The sequence below is a fragment of the Pinus tabuliformis genome, chromosome 4_2 (assembly GCF_031772625.1).
Source record: "Pinus tabuliformis cultivar Carrire ecotype Pingquan chromosome 4_2, CPIR1, whole genome shotgun sequence".
NCBI classification, from domain to species: Eukaryota; Viridiplantae; Streptophyta; class Pinopsida; order Pinales; family Pinaceae; genus Pinus; species Pinus tabuliformis.
The window spans coordinates 1,031,810,803-1,031,833,551 of NC_142304.1; positions in this window are offsets into that span (position 1 = coordinate 1,031,810,803).

The window sequence follows — 22,749 nt, forward strand, 5'->3', positions numbered from 1 at the left end:
CCTTGTGATTAGGCTGGCCCATTCTTTGACAACTATCACAGGCCTTCACATATTTCCTTGCATCTTTGAAGAGTGAGGGCCAATAATAACCCATTCTGAGTACCTTGTGTGCTGTTCTTTTGTCTGCAAAATGCCCTCCACAAGGGTCATTGTGACAGGCTTTTAACACATCATAAATTTCATCTTCACCAATGCATCTCCGGATTTCTTGATCGAGTCCTGTGTGGAAAAGACACCCGCTTATCCAGCTATACCTAGCACTTTGCTGGATGATCTTTCTTTTTTCCCTGTGTGATAGGTGCGATGGTAATTTTCCTGCAACTAAATAGTTGGCAATGTCTGCATACCAAGGTGAGTGAGCAGATACTGCAAATAAATATTCATCAGGAAAAGAATCATCTACTGGAATATTTTCATCAGTTTTTAATCGAGAAAGGAAATCAGCAACTACATTTTCTTTTCCTAGCCTATCTACAATTGTGATGTCAAATTCTTGTAATAATAATAACCATCTGGTAACTCGAGCATTTGTAACTGATTTATTCATTAGATATTTAATGGCCGAGTGATCAGTATGCACAAAAGTAGTGTAGCCAGTAATATAATGTCGAAACTTATTGATAGCATAAATGACTGCTAGGAATTCCTTCTCAGTGACTGTATAATTCAGTTCAGCTGGTGTCATATTCTTACTGATAAAATAAATGGCATAGGGAAGACTATTTTCTTCTTGGCCCAAGACAGCTCCAATTGCAGTATCTGAGGCATCAAAGGATATATGAAAGGGTAGTGCCCAATCAGGTCCTCTCAAAATGGGAGCTGTAGACAACTGATGTTTAAGTTCATTAAATGCTTTTTCACAATCATGAGTCCACTTAAATTCAGCATTTTTTGTTAATAACACAAATAGAGGAGAAGCTATTTTGGAAAAATTCTTGATAAATCTTCTATAGTATCCAGCATGTCCTAAAAAGCTTCTTACATCAGTTTGTGTTTTGGGGATAGGGAGGGTTTGAATTACCTGTATTTTGGTTGGATCGACTTGAATTCCTAGGAATGAGATGAAGTGACCCAATACAATACCTTGATTCATCATCATATGACATTTTTCAGTGCTTAAGGCAAGGTGTGCTTCTACACATCGCTTAAGTACTTTTTCAAGATTCTGCAGTGCATCCTCAAAAGTCACTCCATAAGGAGTAAAGTCATCCATAAATATTTCTAAGGAATCATTTAGCATATCAGAAAAAATCCCTATCACTGCTCTTTGAAATGTTGCTGGAGCATTACATAGCCCAAATGGAAGGACCCTGTAAGCAAAGGTCCCCCATGGGCTAGTAAACGTGGTCTTGTCCTGGTCTTGGGGTGCAATCTTAATCTGATTATATCCACTAAATCCGTCCAAAAATGAAAAGAATTTCTTACTTGCCAAATTATCTAATACCTGATCAATGAATGGTAAAGGGAAATGGTCTTTCTGGGTGGCTTTATTCAGAGCTCTGTAATCCACACATACTCTCCATTTGCCATTTTTCTTGGGTACAATTACAAGTGGGGAAACCCACTCACTATCAGATATAGGGTATATAAATCCTGCATTCAACAGTTTTTGAAGCTCCTCCTTCACAATTTCCCTCAGATTGGGATTCATCCGCCGCTGGGGTTGACAAACTAGGTGGGATCCTTCTTTAATATAAATGCGGTGGGTGCATAGCTCAGGAGAAATCCCCTTCATGTCTGTATAATCCCATGCAAATGCTTCTTTATTTTCCCGGAGTAACTTTATTAACTGTTGTTTTTCATTGTCAGTTAAGTTAGGATTTATATTTAATGTTTTTCCAGGCTCAATTTCTATTGTTGTACTTTTGGAGGAGCTGCCTACTATTGTTTGAGATAAATTTTTAGTTTTCAGGTTCTGCTGAGATTCAGATTCCAAGATTGCAGTGAAGTGATTATACATTTCTGGGCTGACCGAAGAAGGTTCATAAATGAAGCTACTAATTAATTCATCTTCGGTAGAGTCTTTGAAAGTTAAAGATTGTCCGATAGTCAAGATAGGTTGGGTTTCTTCATCCTCATAATCTACCCATACAGAGTTGTCATTATTAATCATGGGTGTAGCATGAGGATAAAGGGTAAGCTGTTTAGTTTCCTGCCCATTAGAGATGGTCATTGATCCTGATCTACAGCTGATGAAAGTATCTGCTGTAGCTAGCCAAGGTCTTCCTAGAATCAGTGGATGACCCCCCAACTTTGTTTTAGTTTGTAACACCACAAAATCAGCTGGGTAATTCCAGGATTCTACAGAAATTATTAGGTCTTCAATGACTCCTTCAGGTTTAATTGTAGAGCGATCAGCCAGCTCTAGAATGGTTGGAGTTTCCCTAATAAAGTTTTTTAACTGTAGCAATTGTGCTATTTCAAGTGTCATAATGTTTATTGCAGCACCTAAATCTACTAGAACTTTAGAGACAAAAGTTTTTCCAACCTGAACTGTTACTGTAGGGTGACCAGGGTCACCATATTTCACAGGAGGATCTTTTTCTGTCATTAAAGCAGTCAGTTCTCCCATCACATGAACTGTGAGGGGGTCCTTAGCTTTTCTTCCAGGTTTTTTTATGCAGATATCTCTAACAGTCCTAGCATAAATGGGAACATCTCTTAGCGCTTGCAACAATGGAATTTTAACATATAAATTCTGTAGTTCGCCTAAAAGGTTAAAATCCGGTTGCTCAAGTGTTTTGGTGAGAGCCAGATGTTCAGGGAATGGCGGATAGGCTGTTTGATCATTGTTGTTAGATGTTGATTCAACTGTTTCAGCATTATTGTTAGCTGGTTTTTCTTTTCCAACTTCCTCTTTATCAGAGTCAGTAATGTCATCAATGATGGGTTCAACAACTCTCCCTGAGCGAAGATGGATATCGTTACATTGCATGGGGGAGACAGGCTGATTTTGAATATCAATTGCTTGCAGAGCTTTATTGTTATTTGGGTTGGGGTTGGGTTGCACAGGCAGCTGTGGTCTAATTGCTTGGTTATTCGGAGGAGTATTGGATGGTAAGGAAAGAGACTGTTGATGCTGAGGAAATGGCATCTGCTGGCCTACCCAGTTCGGATTCCATTGATTAAAATACGATTGCTGGGGAGCCCAAGGATTCCATATGGTAGGATCAGGAAAAGGAAGACTTGGTTGCTGTATGGGTAGAAAATTCATCGTATTAAAGGGTGGGTACTGCATTTGGTTCATGGGTGGGTAATTTGTTTGAAAAGGAGAATGATTATTCCAACGACTAAATGCTGTGTTAGAATTCATACCTTGTCTTTGTGGCCATTGCCTCCTCTGTGTCATCAGGTACACTGCTTTAGCCTCTTCTTCAGTTGACTGCAATGCTGCTTTTATTCCAGGTAGAGAGGGGCATTGCTGGGTCTCATGGTCCTTTTCATAGATTGTGCAGATTGGTACCTTATCTAGTGGGCATTCCCTGAGTGGGTGTTTTTCTCTGCATTTAGAACAGAAAATAGCTAGGGCAGCTTCTGCTTCTGCCTGTTTCTTTTTTACCTGTAGAGCATCAATTTGTGAAGCAAAAGAGCTTAACATCTCAGTTTTAAATTCTTCCAACAAATTATCTATTTCAGCCCTTGTTGCTCCTCCACTTGCTGACTTCTGGACTCTTGAATATACGTTGTCCCTGCTTTTTGATCTGCTTACTGCTCCTCTTGAACATCTCATGCAGAGGTTGATAATTTCATCAAATGGTTCCTTGGAAATGTCCCCTTTTCCAAGCATATTCAACATGTCCAAGCAGTCATCTCGTACCCCTTTCAGCAGTATTGTTTTCAGAATATCTTTACTCATGGTAGGGTGGCCAGACCGCTGCAGATTATATTGTAGTCTTTCCACAAAGTCCTCCAGATTCTCGTCCTCCTTCTGAACCATTTTAAACAACTCTTCCTTCCTCTCTCTTGTTCGACAGTAATCCTGATATTTGGCTAGAAAGCTTTCTTTCATCTGATCCCAGGTAGTGATTGCCTGAGCTCCTAAGCTCATAAACCACCTTAATGCATTCCCTTTCAGTGTTGCTGGAAACAATTTTAGTTTCTGATTAGGGCTCACATAATCATAACTCCTACATAGTATATCAAATTCAAAGAGGAATTCATCCGGGTCTTCAGAGGATAACCCATGAAAGTTGGGTAATGCTGAAAGTGTAATATTCTTCATAGGGGTTTCTCCTCTCGGGAGCTCCCCAATAGGGAACTCCAAGGTAGAGAGTGAGTTTTCCCCCCTTCCTTCTGCTCTGTTATCCTCCATTGGTCTTTTTCCTGAATCGCTTGCTTTATCTTCTGTATCTTCTGTCTCTTTAGGTTCTTCTATCGGTTCCTCAGTGTATTCTGGTACTTCCAGCTTCCTTTCAGGTCCTAGTACTTCCTCCGTCTGTCGATTTGTTTGTGAGGAATACTGGATTTGAGGTCTCCGGGAACTCGTCCTCTGTGATGTCTCGGCCTTTGAGATAATTTCGTCAATAAAGGTTTTTCTTCCTCCTCCGCCTTTGCCACCTGTGAAATTAGGTTTCCTGCGTCCTCTCATGCACCTGTTATTCTTAAAAAGAAATCATTAATGCTTTTAAAATCTCTAGTCGCCTTCCCCGGCAACGGCGCCAAAATGTTGGCTACTTGAATTGTTTATTGATTAAACAATCGAGTACCACATTAATTTGTCAACCCAGGAATGTCCTTTTATTTCAAAGGTGACCTGGTACTGTATGTACTTAATTCTAAAAGCATTAAAAGCTGTAGTATACACAATTCTATTTTCTGTCAAACTCCTTACTCTATGTTATAACAGTTAAAGTATATTGCAGAGATAATAACGAAAGCAGTTAACTAAGAATACAAATCTGTAAAGAGAAATAATGGCTGTTCTATTAGCAGAGGATCATGACCCTATCCTCAGGGTAAGGATGTTCAGCACCTGCCCCTGTAACCAGGTTGCTAATACACACTATAATTCCAAATCACTGGTGAAGTATTCTTTTACAATATCAAGCAATTAACAAAACAGAGTATCAGCAAAAGGAAATTATCAGAGGTAATGCTACAGAATCCAAACAGAGTACCAACAAAAGGAAATTATCAAACACACTCACACACTAACAGGAAATAAATGGGTGAATCTTGTGAAGAAGGTGGGCCCGGTCCTTCTCACAAGATTCCCCAGAACACAAATGCTGGATTAGATGCTCAGAACAACCTTTCATTCATCTACCAAAATGTCCAGTTACAATAAATATTCAGACTTGCTTTTTTTTTTTCAAAATTTCCCTTACAACTTGTTTCCTTTTTCTCCCCCCCCATTTCTAATGTAGATGTCTCCTCTTTATAGAGGAGACATCTATTACAATAGACCGTCATAGTTCATTCAGTTAAACATTTTTGTCAAAAATAAGAAATCCATCCTTGTTACAGGATTCCGTTACAACAGTGTGACGGTGTATTCTTTCTTGGGTCTCTTACTGTTACACAGCTGGTAAACAAACTTCAACCGTAATCCTCGTACTATCCCCATTGTTGCTGATTTAGTAAACTCATGCTGTTCCTGGTGTTTTAGCAACTGTAACCGTGTTTTACCCTTTCTGGAAAGTTGCTGATTGTGCTGTGTCAGCATGGAACTCTGCCGATCTTCTGATAGTTGCTGTTTGTCATTTTCGGTATTCCAGTTGTTGCAAAATAACGTTTTCCCTGCTTTAGATAGTTGCTGTTGCTGGTGTTGTAGCAACTGCGTAGTCGCTGTTTCTGGTGTTGCAGCAACTACGTAGTTGCTGTTTCTGGTGTTGCAGCAACTACGAATTATAATTTCTGCAGACTTTAGACAGTTCAACGGTTACTTAGCAACTTGGTTAACTTCTCCAAAGATAATTATAAAGATAACATGAATATGTAATGAATAATTAAACATATAGTAATGCAGAGAGTTACTTCATACCTTGGAATGATTAGGTCATTATATAATCAAAGCTTTCAACTTATGGACTGAAGAGGGTAATATTATAGCAAAAATACAAGGTAAAAAATGGTCAATTTGGAGTCCTAACAGGTATAATGCATAGGACTTAGTTGGCATCCTGCACTTGGAACTCTAGGGGTAAATTGGCCATGGTTGCCAATTGATTCTCTCTTTCTTGCAGCTATCCTTTCAACCATGCATTTTTTGCCTTCAACTGAGCTTTCATTATGGCCTCTCTGTCCCTCAGGCTACTTAGTTCTCTACCCATATCTTTGAGCTTTTCCTCCATGTGACCTATGTCCTCCACTCCCTTGGACTTGGCAATCTGCATCCATCTATGTGTTATTTCTCTTTCTTTCTCAAGCTCAAAGAATAATGGGATGGAAAATTTTTGTGGAATGACCCTACTCCCTTCAATAAATCTGTAGTAGGAGTCAAGGTTAGGTTGAGGACTAGGTTCCCTTAGCTCTAGGTCCTCCTTCTTTGTTTCTTGCTGCATACTCCCTTCTAATCCAAAATGGATCTTGGATAGGATCCTAAGTATAAGTGTTCCTCACAGAGGAAAATGAAAGTCGAAGGAAGTTCTTGGAAATAGCCCCATTGCAAAGATATTTTCCTTCTGAATCTACTGCAACTTGAATGGGCTAAAATGGACTTAGGGTGCAGAAGTTATCGCAGAGAGAGGATGCCCTGTTTCTTTGGAAAAAGAGGAAAAAACCCCTAAAAATGGCAAAAAAACCCTTATAAAGGGAAATCACATCGGAAAAAGGCAAGGGGAAGGACTTAAGTAGAGGCAGAAGAAACTCCAATCTGCCGATCCGATCAATCGGATCGGAGACAGGCCCGCATGCGATATTGGGACCCTTGACTCGGTGATTGCGATCATGCGGTACGTCGGTCGTTGATGATTGGATCAACGAATCTGCATCGGAGATATACAAAACCCCTGGGCCGTGTGTGATGCGATATGCGATAGTGATCACAACGATCAATCTTAGCCATCGGATTGCGAAAGGAATGGACCGACCAGGTTTAAATCGGCGATCGGCGATTGCCGGACCCGACGGATTTCATCAGCGAAATGTATAAAATTTGAAATCTGGTAAAAAGGATTTTCTGTGTATTTACGAATTTCCGCTACAAAGCCAAAATACAAAGGAAAACACCCGAAAACGATAAAACTAGACCTGAAGGGGAATTTAGGCACGATCTATATAATTTGAGTTCCATAAAGGTGGATTTCGGGTGGGCCTCAAGTGGTAAATGTTTTTGGGCCGGCTCCACCTGATCCCACACACTGGTCGACACGTGGCCGACGGAGGAGAGAGGAAAACCAACTTTTCGGGCGAGTAACCTCCGTACTCCTAAGCCGCCCAAAAATGCATAATGACCGTTGGATCAGAGGTCTCGTAGATTGTCGGTGGAGAGCGCGATAGCGACCAAAGGTGGACCCAATGGGATAGTAGGGTGGATACTATATTATTTGAAGTCTGCCATAAAGCCATTCGACGGTATTTTCAGTGTTTTAATGTATTTTTACAAATACAAAGGAAACCATGGCACAGGGGCATTGCGACTTGCGATAGTGATTATAGGCAGACCCGATAGGAATCTAGGGCAGATTTAAGGATATTTGAAGTCCAATAAACGACAGTTTGGCGAATTTTCCCATGTTTTTAGTGTATTTCTCTATGTAAACAGAGAATGCTATTTTTGGGGATTTCAAAGGCCCGATGGTCCCTTCTATTGGAGAACAGGTGGCCTCCTTCCTTGAAGATGTTATGCCATGATTTCTAATGCTCAGAAGGGGATTCGAGTGGACAAAGGTCGGGAGCCAGAGAGCCCAGAAGAGGAAACGAATGGACAATGCCGTTTGGCTTAAAAGCCATAGAATGACAGAGATAGAAGGGAGTGCTGAGATAAGAGTGCATAAAGCTACGCCAAAGCAGGAAGCAGAGACAAAGAGAGCCAGAGCCAAGAGCTAGAGCCGAGAGCTAGAGTGAGAGCCGAGAGCCAGAAGAGTTGAGAGCTTCAAGAGCTAGGGATAAAATGGTGTCTAAACCCATTGTTTCTATGTAAAACAGTGGAGTTGAGCCAAGAGATTGTAAAAGGACTTTGCCATAATCCCAGAGAGCCTAGTTGAGTTGACTAGAGCTCATGGAGATGTAGCCCGAGAGTTTTGGGTGAACTCCTAATTAAATTTCTGTCTTATGTGTGTTTTTTTATTGCTGTATTATATCTGCTGCTTTAGTTTCTGTTATATCAGTTCAAGCAAATAGACTTAAAAATACATAAACAGTGAACAATAAATATAAGCATACACCTATCTTTTCAAGCATATTCTCAATTCTGCATTGGTTAATCAATAAGACTTGGGAATATTTAAAGCTTTGGAAGCAGGAGAGGTTCTTGTAAGTTAGACAAGAAGCCTAAGAGCCCCATTTTTAGATCAAGTGGTATCAGAGCTAGGTTGGTTAACCTCACCTTCAAAGAAAGTTATATCAGAATGCTTGATTGAAAGAGCAAAGGTTGCTTGTCTGAAAGGTGTTTGGGCAATCAAGGATTGATTGTCTGATTGATGTATGCTTCTTTGTAGACTGATTATTCTTTGAGTTTGCAGAGGTGAAGGGAAAGCTATTGATAGCTTAGTCCAGGAAGGACAAAAAGGAAGAAGGACCTCAAGGAAATCCTTGAAGCACAAGAGGTTTGTTGCAAAAGGTTGCTGGATAAAGCTCTTTATTAATCTTGTTTGAAGTTCTTTTATTCATTGGCATAATGACAACTTCTACAAGTGAGTCCTCAAATTCTTCTTTCTTCATCACAAGACTCTTTGATGAAGACATGAAGCAAGACTTGTCCACCATGATGGATATGGTGAGAGAAATGTATGAGGATGGAAGAAAGAGTAGCATACTTAGAGAGTAGTTGAATTCCATGAAGGAAGAGAAGCAATTGCTTTCTGACAAATTGCAAGAAATGGAGAGGCAACTTCATATTGCAAATATGAACCTGAGGAGGATGCATGAGTTGGAGACACAGCTCTTTGCTGCCTAAGAAGCCTTAGTCAAGTATCAGCTTGAAGAAGAGGTAAACCATTCCATTTTGTCTTCAAATTCTCCTAAGAATGCTTATATTGGTTCTTTTGAAAAACATACCAAAGGCATAGGTTCCAAGCTAGTGTCCAAGATGGGCTATGAAGGAATTATGAAAGCATGCACAAGGTATTGTTGAACCAATAATGGTTGAGAAAAGGCCTAAGTATTTGGGTCTTGGCTATGGACAGTCTTATGGAAAGTGTTCCAAAGCTGCATGAAGGCCATTGAGATAGCCCCAAGAAGGAGTTGCATTTTAGAGTGTGAAGATTGTATTCAGGAAGATTGCAATAGCTTGAAACATGATTTGCAGGATGCAAGTGTTCAGAGGCACATACTTGAACTAGAGAGTTGGGGAGACTCTGACAACCTTGAAGAGGTTGATGGTGTTCCAAAGGGAGCCACTTCTTCATTCAATTCACCTCCTCATGAAGGAAATAAAGGTGAAAGAGGCAGGTATAAATCTGGTTCTAATGATTTTCCTTTTGATTGTGCAAAGCATGATAAATTTCCACATAGATATGGGATAAGTATTGCTTATAAATCTGGTTCTAATGATTTTCCTTTTGATTATGCAAAGCATGATAAATTTCCACATATATATGGGAAAAGTATTGCTTGTTCCTTTTGTGGTTTTGATAACCATAATGTTCCTAGATGTTGGAAGAAAATGGCCACATACAGGAAACTTTTGAAGGAAAAGAAGCAAGAAGCCAAAGGTCCATTGGACAAGGCAAATCATGCTGTCAAGAGGATGCACATATAGTGCACTTACTGCCATAAGCAGGGACATCTTGCTACAAAATGTTGGACTTTGAATCCAGCAATGCTTCCACAAAAGTTAAAGAAAGTGGAAAGAGAAGATGGCAGAAATGGAAAGGAAGATTCCATGGATGATGTGTCTCAGGATGATTCACATGGTGATGCTGATGTGCAGACGAAGGTAGTACCTTTGAAAGGGATTGGTAAGAAACGGTTAGAGTTCTTATCCGATTAAGATTGCATGTCTATTGATGCATCTACATTATATTTCATTTCAGCTTCGAAAGTAAAGTGTGCTATAGTGAAAGTTGAAGGACGAAATGCATGCATGAGCATGAGATACATGAACATAGGGATGTTGATGATTTCCTTGTATTTGAACATGTATGTGTAATTAACTTGCAGGGTTGATTGCTTTGACATGCATGTAATGCCATGTTGACTTGGGAGAAGTTAACTTGGTCTCCAAATGGAGATAATGATCAAGTGTTTCATCTTTTGAAAAAGAGTCCTAATGGTCTTTTTCTACATGCTTGACTTGAAGGGTCATTTGTTAAAAGCCATGTTTTGTGGACTTGTTATCTAGTCCATCATTTGTATGTAGATGTAAGACATGGATGTGTTCACAAGATGTGAAATCTATTTCTTTTGTTGAAGCAAGAGTTTAGGCCACCCAGTTGTTATCTGTATTTCTGTTGTTGTTAACAATTGTTGTTGACAGCTTGTCAAATAGGTAGAAATGAAAGTTTTGTGGAGCAGATGACTTCACATTTGTTTGAGCCACCTTGGATTAATGATCAAGGCAGAAAAGTTTAAACTACCTTCTATGACCATTTCAGTAGAAGTTCTACATGAAGGCAAGAAGGAAGACAGTTCTTCCCAGGAGAACCAACACATCTGGAAAGGAAAGTGGTTAGAGACTTTGGTTAAGAGGCACTATGCAAGGCAAGTGTGTGGAGGCTGAAAGAAGAGGGTTTTGTTACTCTCATTTACTATTCATATCAGTATGTCAGTCTTTTGGAGACCAAAAGTTCTTTAGTGGGAAGGCGTGATACAAAATGGATCTTAGATAGACTCCTAAGTCTAAGTGTTCCTCATAGAGGAAAACGAAAGTCCAAGGAAGTTCCTAGAAATAGCCCCATTGCAGAGATATTTTCCTTCTGAATCTACTGCAACTTGAATGGGCTAAAATGGACTTAGGGTGCAAAAGTTATTGTAGAGAGAAGATGCCATGTTTCTTTGGAAAAAGAGGCAAAAACCCCTAAAAATGGCAAAAAACCCTTATAAAGGGAAATCACATTAGAAAAAGGCAAGGGGAAGGACTTAAGCGGAGGCGGAAGAAACTTAAATCTGCCGATCCGATCAATTGGATTGGAGACAGGCTCACATGCGATATCAGGACCCTGGACTTAATGATTACGATCATGCGATACGAAAATCGTCGATGATTGGATCGGCGAATCGGCATCAGCGATGTACAAAACCCCTGGGCCGTGCGAGACGCGATATGCGATAGCGATCGCGACGAGAAATCTCATCCTTCAGATCGCAAAAGGAATGGATAGCCAGGATTAAATCGACGATCGACGATTGCCAGACCCGACGGATTTCATCAGTGCAATGTATAAAAATTGAAATCTGGTAAAAAGGATTTTCTGTGTATTTACGCATTTCTGCTACAAATCCAAAATAAAAAGGAAAATTCCCGAAAATGATAAAACCGGGCCCGAACGGGAATTTAGGCACGATCTATATAATTTGAGTTTCATAAAGGTGGATTTTGGGTTGGCCTCAAGCGGTAAATGGTTTTGGGCTGGCTCCGCTTGATCCCACACACTGGTTGACACGTGGTTTATGGAGGAGAGAGGAAAACCACCTTTTCGGGTGGGTAACCTCCGTACTCCTAAGCCACCCGGAAATGCATAATGAACGTTGGATCAGAGGTCCCATATATCGACGGTGGAGAATGCGATAGCGGCCAAAGGCAGACCTGATGCGATAGTAGGGTGGATACTATATTATTTGAAGTTCACCATAAATCCATTCGACGGTATTTTAAGTGTTTTAATGTATTTTTACAAATATAAAGGAAACCACGGCACAGGGGCATTGCAACTTACGATAGCGATTATAGGCGGATCCGATAGGGCAGATTTAAGGATATTTGAAGTCCGCTAAAAGACAGTTTGGCGAATTTTCCCATGTTTTTAGTGTATTTCTCTGTGTAAACAGAGAATGTTATTTTTGGGGATTTCAAAGGCCCGATGGTCCCTTCTATTGCAGAATAGGTCGCCTCCTTCCCTGAAGATGTTATGCCATGATTACTAATGCTCAGAAGGGGATTCGAGTGGACAGAGGCTGGGAGCTAGAGAGCCCAGAAGAGGAAACGAACGGACAGTGTCGTTTGGCTTAAAAGCCATAGAATGACAGAGTCAGAAGGGAGTGCTGAGATAGGAGCACAGAAAGATATGCCAAAGTAGGGAGCAGAGGCAAAGAGAGCCAGATCCAAGAACTAGAGCCAAGAGTGAGAGCTGAGAGCTAGAAGAGCCGAGAGCTTTAAGAGCCAGGGATAAAATAGTGTCTAAACCCATTATTTCTGTGTAAAATAGTGGAGTTGAGCCAAGATCTTGTAAAATGACTTTGCCATAATCCCAGAGAGCCTAGTTGAGTTGACTAGATCTCATGGAGACGTAGCCCAAGAGTTTTGGGTGAACTCCTAATTAAATTGCTATCTTATGTGTATTGTTTTATTGCTGCATTATATCTGCTGCTTTAGTTGCTGTTATATCAGTTCAAGCAAATAGACTTAAAAACACATAAACAGTCAACAATAAATATAAGCATACACCTATCTTTTCAAGCATATTCTCAATTCCGCATTGGTTAATCAATAAGACTTGGGAATATTTAAAGCTTTGGAAGCGGGAGAGGTTCTTGTAAGTTAGACAAGAAGCCTAAGAGCCCCATTTTCAGATCACCTTCCTTATCCAATTTTTGAGTTTCTTGTAGGTTTAGCAGAGTTTCTTGTAGGATTGCCTCTGCTTCCTGTAGGTCATGTTGTGTATCCTGTAGGATGTATTTTCCCTTGGATGAGGCAAATCTAGTCACAGGACATAAGTGATAGGAGACTTAGGGGAGGTTTGTCATGAGGATCCTTCTCCTTGATTTTTTATAGGAGGAGCCATCTTCTCCTGTTGTTTAGCTGAGTCTTCAATAACAATGGGAACCTTGGTGGGGGTTTGAGGTTTTCCCTACCTTATTCTTGTACTTTTTCTTGTTCTAAAGTACAAAGGAGTTTGTCTCTGTCTTTTTCCATTTTGTTTGATAGGGGTGTTAATGGCAGTGAGAGTTGTTGCTGCCTCTTTCTCAATGGGTTTTGGAGACACCCTAGGTGACTCCTCCTTGTCTTCTGCCTCCTCTTTTCCATTGCCCTTTTCATCTTTGTCTTTCTCCTCTTCTTCTCCCTCTAGTTCCTCACCTTGTTCATCAGTTTCCTCCTTGGCATCTTCTTCTATTTCTTCACCACTTTCCTTCTCTTTCTCTTCCTCTTCTTCCTCATCTATTTCCTCTTCATCCCTCTCTACTTCTCCTTCATCTGTTTCAGTTTCTTCTTCATCCCTTTCACTGGCAGTAGGGCTCTTGTCATATTCGAGGGCTTTTATATCCTCCTCTATCTGCATGTCTCTGAAAATTGCCCATGTGATAGGAATTATAAGGTTTTGGAGGGCATCTTCTATGATGAGTCTAATTAACCCATGATGGGCTAGCTATTGGTAGTTTCCTTCCTGCACCTTCATGCTCATATCTATCAGTGATTGAAGAAGAAAGTAGGGTATGCTGAGTCTGTGGTGAGGAGGTGTATCTGCTCCAAACCTCAATTCTTCAAGAAGCCTAAAGTGGTATCCATATACCACACTATACCTACCTTCACATGATATATATTTTATAAGGTGGTAGCTTATTTAATTCTAGGGGTATGGTAGGATTTCTCTTCTTACTCCATTTTTGTATTCCATGGCCTCCTCTCCCTCTAAAAATAATTTCTTCTTTGCAGTTTGGTTATTGCCCTTGTCTTCCTTTCTCCAAGGCACTCCTAAGGGGAGTGTGGTAATTATTCTTATGAGTTCATGTAGAGAAGAGTCTTTGTCTATGGAGTGGTTTTCTTCACAGACAGAGCAGATTTCAATTGAATTCAATGGACATTCATTCTTATTGTGCTTCTTGGTGCATCTATGGTAGAAAATGGCTAAGGCTCTCTATGCTTCCTCCCGTTTTCTCTTAATGTGCATAATGTCCATCTATAGGGCAAGGGTTTGCAGCATCTCACTCTTGAAATCCTCTAGCATTTTCTAATTTCACCCTTGATGGATGCATTGGAATAGGATGGACCGACCATCGATTGACTACTCCTACCCTTTTTCCTAGCTGCCCTAGAATGGTTTCTAAAGATAGTCTTGATATCGTCATAGGGTAACTGGTAGATGCCCCCTCCTACTACCAAGTTTAGGGTATCCAGAAGATCTTCCCTTACTCCTCTAAGCAGGACTAGCTTCAGTGAATCAGGGTCAAGTGTGCACCTGGCCCTTTTATAGCTAATCTGGAATCTTTCTTCATAATCTTCTAGGGATTCATCGTGCCCTAAGGTCATCCTAAAAATTTCCTCTTTAGTGTCTTCAGACCTACAGTAGTCTCGATAATTGTTTTTTAAGGTTTGTTGCATTTGAGCCCAAGTTGTGATGCTATCCCCGGGAAAACCCATGAACTAGCACAAAGCTACATCCTTGGGAGTGGATGGGAATAGTTTGAACTTCTGTTCATTATTGGTGTAGTCATAGGTTCGGCATATGATAGCAAATTCAAATAAGAAAGTGTCTGGATCTTCTGAGGTCAGGCCATGGAAATGAGGAAGGGCAGAGGGGATTATATTCTTCATCTTAGTATCCCCATTGGTTTCCCTAATGGGGAAGACACCCTCAACTCTTTCTCTATTCCCTCTGTCATTTCTATTTTCAGCCATTGGATCAGTAGGAATGGGTTCTTCTTCTTCTTCTTCCCCTGTAGGTTCTTCAAATATTTTTGGTTTCTCACCTAAGGGTTCCTCCAATTCATAGCCACTGAAGAAGAGGGAAGGTTGGCTGTTTGAAGCAGTGGGGGTATTTGGCAAAAATTTCCCTAAGTTATCCCTATTCCTACGAGGCATGAAAAAAATGTTTTTGTTTTGTTTTGAGTTTTTTTTTTCAACCTTTGAAAGTGATTTCAGAATTGAAATTGCAGACTGAATGAAAATTAACTGACTGAATGAAAACTAACTACTTGAATGAAATCTTACTTGCAGAATGGAAAGGAAAGCAAAGAATGCAGAATGGAAAAGAAAGCAACTAAATTATTCTTACAAAAATAAAACTGATAACAGAATACTAGAAACAAGAAATGGAAGAAAGAAAGCAGTAATCACATATTACTCAGACACCTCCCCAACAACGATGCCAAAAAGTGATGAGCACCAGTATTGTAGCAAGAATGTTGCAACTCTTGGGGCTACCAACTTTACTTTATCAACCCGGGGTTTGTACAAACTTGGAGGTGACAGTGCTGTATACACAAGTAAAAGTGATGGTTCTGCCCTTTGTCATTGTTCAGCTGGCAAGAGAACACTAGGGTTTTCCAAGTCAGAATTCTATGGATTTAGAAGAAGCTTGATTACTGATGAGGGAAAGAGAAATCTACTCTAAGAGAAAGCTTGTCTACTGTAATAAGGAAAAATACTGAAATCCAATGCTAAAATCACACCATTTTCTAACTAACTTCTAAGAGACTATGCTTCAGAAAGAATTCTAGGTTAACATGTATGAAATTCTACTGTCTTAAGCATGTAAATTCAAAACATCAAAATGCTACCACTGTGCATGTAAATGACTTAAAATAAATCTGTTTTTCCTTTTGTCTTTTTTATGGAAAAGTGTGAAAGCTAATATATTTTGGTGATGTGGTAGGTGGCTTAGGAATGCTGGTGGATTTTTGGAAGGTTTGGGAGACCCTTAGGTGACCTTTTCTGGCTTCCTAGAGGATTTTCCCTCAATTCGGCCTCAAAACAGGCCACTACAGGAAAACCTACAGGATGTCCTAAAAACCTACAGGATTCCTTGTATTTCTACAGGATACAGCCGAGAGAAAAATGATGGGTGCTGAAGGTGATGGAAGGCTTAGGGAAGGTGGTTGGTGGATGGAATGAAGCAAGAAAATGCCTAGGGTCACTTAGAACTCAAAACCAAGGTTGGGAGATGGTTGGATTTGCTTAACATGCTTGGAGAAGTTTCCTTGTGAAATGATGAAATTGGTGAGGGTATTAATGAAAGCAAGGAATGATCATGGATGGATGAAGTTTGAAGGAGGTTGCTGGCTATGAGGTCTCTCTTTACTTTTAAAACCCTTGCGCTGCATCAAACATTGATATTTGCCCAAAAATCATGTAAACAAGGAGAATTTCAATAAGCTAGGAAAACAGAGTTTAATGAGCTAACTGTCTACTTCATACACGAGGAAAACTTGTAGAATAAGATGGAATCATTGATGAGATCTACTGTAGGACTAAAGATGGAATAAATGATAACTAGATCCTACTTTTGCAAACTAATCAAATGTTGGCTTAAGTACAAAAAACTCTAAATTCTATGAGAAAGTAGAATTCTATCTTTTTGGGGCTGCATAGGAGTCCTTTCCTCAAATCATGATCCCTGAAGGAAGAAGTGAGGCCAAAACACCTATTGACAGATTTTTGATGTTCCTTTATCTCTTCTAAACTACTGCTGAAGTAAAGCACAAATGGAAGCAAACTAATAAACAAACTAATCAAATCTACACCACTTGCAATGAAATACTTCTAAGGAAAATTTAACCATGAATCTATGAAATCAATCTAAGCATACAGATACAAGAAGAGGAGCCTTTTCTGCTAGGGTTGGGCCCTAACCCAAGAGCTTCAACCCTCTGAGTTAACTCAATGCTGGATCAAGAAAAAGCTCATTCTCATTATCAAAACTGAAAATTACATAGCAATGTCTTCGAAAAGTCTTGAGCTTGAAAATAACTAGTGTTTTTTTCTACAACAAAAAATTGAATCTTAATGAGGCTCTAGGCCTCTTTATTTATACAGCTCAAGTCTCCAACGAATTCCTTAAATCTAGGGAGGCTTGGCTCCCAAACTCGAGATAAACTAACTCCTTGACCGTCACTTGCTTGACTGCCTTTGATCTTCATGACTTGGCTGCTTGTACTCTGAGCTAGTGTGATTGATGGAGGAATATTCAAATGAGGGAGGAGTAAATGAGGAGGATTTACCTAATACAATCTCTCTTCCTTGTCCCATTCGAGTTTCAACCTTTAATCTTGCCAAAATCCCTGATTTTCTCTGACAAACCCGAATTCAATGCACATTAGTCCACTAGGCATAATATCTCACTTTGACTCATCTCATTAAACAAAATATAATCAAAACATGTAATAAATTGTGAGAAGTGTTGATTTGACTAAGCTAGGAGGTGAATTAAGGTTCATAGAGTTACCCAATGATGAGGCTCATCACTCCTATATATAGAAAGGACGCCTTGTTATTTGTATCATCCAATAATTGTTCATTTGTGTAATGTAAAGGAGGTTTACCCCTCGAAGAGGCTTATTTTGAAGTTGTTGATCTATATTTTCATCTATTTTGTGAGCTGGTTGCATAAAATTTGGTATCAGAGCTTTGGATTCTAGGGTTTTGCTACTTCAAATAGGTCATTGTGGCATTTTCGCTATACTTGTTTTTCTACGACATTTCAGAAGATAAATTAAAACCCATTTGAGTTGAAATCTTGTTGAACCTCATGTCCAAATGTTAGATCTTGGTTCACTATGTTTTCAAAGATATGATCCAAGGAAGTTAGGGTTTTTTCAGGTTGCTGAATTCCATCTCAAATAGGTGACCTTGGGAAAATCATCATAACTTTCTCTTTGGGCATCATATTCAAATTTAATAAAATGTGACAGAAAGAGGATAGATTGTAGTTTTTTGGGTATTGTTTTCAGGGCCAAAGGTCGAAACAATGACACACGACACTTTGTACAAGTTTTCTCTACTGAACTAGTATATAATCAGGTCATCCTGGGAGATTGGGCATAACGCTTTCTTGAAGAATCCAATCTTGATCAAATCTATGTGGTTGGAAAGAGGACTCAGAGGGCTACCACAAGATGAAATTTCAAAACTTTGATATTCAAAATTAAAAAGTTACAGTCATTTCAAGATCGATCTCCTAAAAGTAAGAAAAAGAATGACTTGAATCAAGAAAATAGAAATACATAGTAAGAAAATTTGGATGGATGATTTGAAGAATGCGATCAAAGCTAAAATCAATGGTTTTATATATGGCTTGGAAGCTAATACCGATGGTATAGAAGAAAAATTGAAAGGCAACATGGAAGATTTGAAGAAAGAAAGGGAAGGTTTGAAGGAAGGCTGGACAAAGTTGCTACACAAAAGGCTTCCTAATGACGAAAAGGTAGTGAAGGAAACTCATGATGAAAACAAAAGAAATGTTAATCATGATTTCATAAAATCTAATGTTGGATTGAAGATCCACATATTCCAAAGATAGATATGAGGAAGTTTGATGGCAAGGATCTGGTAACTTGGTACTACAGATGGAGCAATATTTTGATCTACATGATGCGCAAAAACCACAAAAGGTACGTATTACATCTTCATATTTACAACCAAATCAGTTTGTATGGTATAAAGGGATTTTTTCTCATAGACCACTCGTTACTTGGTCAATTTTCACGAAGGAAATGATAGCACATTATGAGGATACAAAGAGCAACACCTTCTTTAGCCAATTGATAAATTTCAAACAAAAGGGTTCAATGGCAGAGCACATTGAGGACTTCCAAAAGTTGAATATAAGGGTAAATGATATTCCAGAGAAGCATAGGACTTAAGTCTTCATAGGGGCTTTAAAGGATAACATCCAACATGAGGTTCGCCTTTGGGGACTTGATTCTTTGGAGAAGGCATTCAGGGTGGCCAGAAAAGTGGAAAGAAAAATTATGGCAACAAGGAAGTCTACCACTCACAACTCTAAAGATGGAAGTGTTGATGCTCCTAGCCTTCCACAACCTACAAGGTTGGCACCACAATAGTTGGAGGAAAAAAGAGAAAAAAGGCTTTGTTACATTTGTGATAGAAAATACACTATGTTAGAAAATTATATATTACAGAGAAATGGAACACATAAAATATTGCAGAAATATAAACAGAGAAAACACATAAAACAAGAGAGACATAGATATACGTGGTTCACCCAGTTTGGGCTACGTCCTCCGAGAAACAACTAGTCCTTCCTTTTATATTATCCAGCAAACTGAAGAGATACAACCTACAACAGATCCGCTGTAACACCCTCTTCACTCTCAATCTCCTCTTTCTTTCTCACTTAGAATACAGATCTACATAGACGCAATACAATTCCCTCACATATAGTGAGGGATTGCCTTCTAGGGAAAAAACCCTAAATTAAACATAACTTCTATCGTTAGATCTCTACTTAATGAACGACCCAGATTGACTAGAAATTACTATACTTTTACAAGGCAATTTTACATCTATTCTTAACTTCGAGGGTCCTGACCTTGAAACCCCCCACTAGGGGGGGGGGCTCCCCAAAGGTCACAGCCACCCCCCTGGGACCCCCCCACAGCTAATATTTTTCAGGCGGAATTGCCGCCCCATTTCGAACTGGGGTCCAATGTGGCGATACCTCTGAATACAGAAGATAATCAGGCTCCACACCCAACAATCTCCCACTTAGAGATTGATTATAGCAACTCCACTGCTGCTTCATTTGCTAGACAATGACTCCTCTTTGGACCTAGCTGTTTCTCATCTTCTTCATCATACTTGAAGACCAATTGAAACTGAGCATATTCTCAGTTTCTCCCTGGTTACAACTTTTGTTAGCATATCTATAGGATTCTGGCTAGTGTGTATCTTTTCCAGCTTCAACTCTCCATCTTCCAACACTGATCGTATGAAATGGTACTTGAGCTGTATGCGTTTAGTCCTAGAATGAAATGGTACTTGAGCTGTATAACGTGCCCATATCATGCTCCTTACCCAATTCACCCATAAACCTTTGTAACCAAATCATTTCTTTACTAGCCTCTGTAGCAACAACATACTCTGCTTCTGTTGTTGAAAGTGCAACAACACTTTGGATTTTTGAAACCCAACTGATAGCTGTTCCACCTACAGTAAATACATATCCTGTAGTGCTCCTCCTATTATCTATGTCACCTGCCATATCTGCATCGACATATCCCTATAGAGAAATGTTTGAACCACCAAAGCATAATGCTTGATTTGTGGTACCTTTCAAATATCTGAGGATCCATTTCACTGCCATCCAATGTTCCTTTCCTGGATTTTTCATGTACCTACTTACAACTCCCACTACATGTGCAATATCAGGCCTTGTGCAGACCATTGCATACATTAAGCTTTCAACCGCTGATGCATATGGAACTTTAGACATATAATCCATGTCTTCTTGGGTCTTTGGGCACATTTCCTTACTAAGTTTGAAATGGCTGGAAAAAGTTGTACTAACTAGTTTTGCATTGTGAATATTAAATATTTTCAACACCTTTTGTATGTACTCATTCTGAGACAATGTTAATTTGTGATTTTTCCTGTCTCTAGCTATTCTCATACCAAGGATTTGTTTTGCAGCTCCCAAATCCTTCATTGCAAATGAATTTGCCAATTTTCTTTTGAGCACATTTATTTCCTGCATGTTAGACCCTGCAACAAGCATATCATCTACATACAATAATAATATAATATAGCTGCCATCATTTTGCTTTTTCATATAAACAAAATGATCAGAGTGACATCTAGTATAACCTTGTTCAGACATAAACTTATCAAATTTTAGATACCACTGCCTTGGAGCCTGTTTTAAGCCATACAAGCTCTTCTTCAACCTGCACACTAGTTTCTCCTTCCCTTTCACCTCATATCCTTGTGGCTGCTGCATATATATCTCTTCCTCCAAATCCCCATGGAGAAAGGCTGTCTTTACATCTAACTGCTCAAGATGCAAATCTTCAGCTGCTACTAGACTTAGAATAGTTCCAATTGAAGTCATTTTAACAATAGGAGAAAATATTTCATCAAAATCAATACCTTTCTTCTGTGCAAACCCCTTCACCACAAGTCTAGCTTTGTACCTCTGTTTTCCTCCATCTTCTTCCTTCAGCCTGTAAACCCATTTATTCTGCAATGTAGTTTTACTTGCAGGCAACCTGACTAAGTCCCAAGTCTGGTTATGCATTAAGGAGTCCATCTCTTCTTCCATGGCTAGCTCCCACTTCTTCCTGCTTTCAACCTGCATTGCTTCTTCATAACATTCGGGTTCACCAGAATTAGTCAACAATAAATAATGAAGGAGAGTATCATTCAGAGGGGTCTACTTATCCTGGTAGATCTTCTAACACCACTTTCAGGTGTTTGGGGTGCCCGTTGCTATTGTTGTGATTGTTGATTATTATTATTTTCAGGCACCTTTACTTTTTCAGTGATCTCATGAAGAATTGTGTATTCCTTGTTTTCTTTTTCCTATTTCTTTTCCTGCAATTGATTATTATACAGGACCTTTTCATTGAATATTACATCTCTGCTCCTAATGATTTTGTGATTTTCATAATCATATAAGCGATAACCAAAACCATTAACACCATATCCAATAAAGATACATTTCTTTGATTTTGTCTCAAGCTTTGTTCTATTTTCTTTATTAATATGGACAAAGGCCTCACAACCAAAATGCTTTAAAAAAGAGTATTTTACCTTTTTACTTGTGCATGCTTCCTCTGGAACACCACCATCCAGGGAACTTGAAGGCCCTCTGTTTATTAGATAAACAACAATATCTACAGCATTTGCCCAAAATTGTAAAGGCAATCCTGCATGCAATCTTATGCACCTTGCACGCTCCATGATTGTTCTATTCATCCTTTCTGACACACCATTTTATTGTGGTGTTCTTGGAACTATATTCTCTCTGTGAATTCCATGCTCTGAACAGTACTTATAAAACTCGTTGCTGCAATATTCACCTCCATTGTCTGATCTGAGACACTTCAATTTTTTTCCTGTCTCAATCTCAACCAAATCTTTCTGTTTCTTGAAAGTATCAAATACATCAAATTTATTCTTAATACAATAAATCCAAGTTTTTCTAGTTTCATCATCAATAAAAGTAACATACTAACGAGAGCCACCGAGAGATGATACCTGACCAGGTCCCCATACATCTATATGCACAAGCTCTAATTTTTCACTCTTTTTTTCTTTCCCAACTCTGAGAAATCTGACTCTCTTCTGTTTTCCATAAATGCAATTCTCACAGAAGTCCAAATCAACATTCTTCAAACCTGGCAACAAATTCCTTGAGTGAAGGATCTTCATCCCCTTCTCACTCATGTGTCCAAGCCTATGATGCCATAATGCTGCATCTGCTCCTTTGGAAGTTAAATAATTAACAAAGTTAGAAATACCATTGCATAAATATAATGTACCAACCCTTTCACCTTTTGCTATTACCAGAGCTCCTTTGGTGACCTTCCAAGCTTTATCTATGAAATTTGTCACACAACCTTCACCGCCTAACTGCCCTGTTGAAATCAGATTTTTCTTTAGATCTGGAACATGCCTTACCTCCTTTAGCAGCCATTGGTTTCCATTTTGTTGTTTTACAATAACCTTACCCATTCCAACAATTTTACAGGGTTTATCATCACCCAAATTGACTTGTCCAAAATCTCCTTGAACATAGTCATGAAAGTATTTCT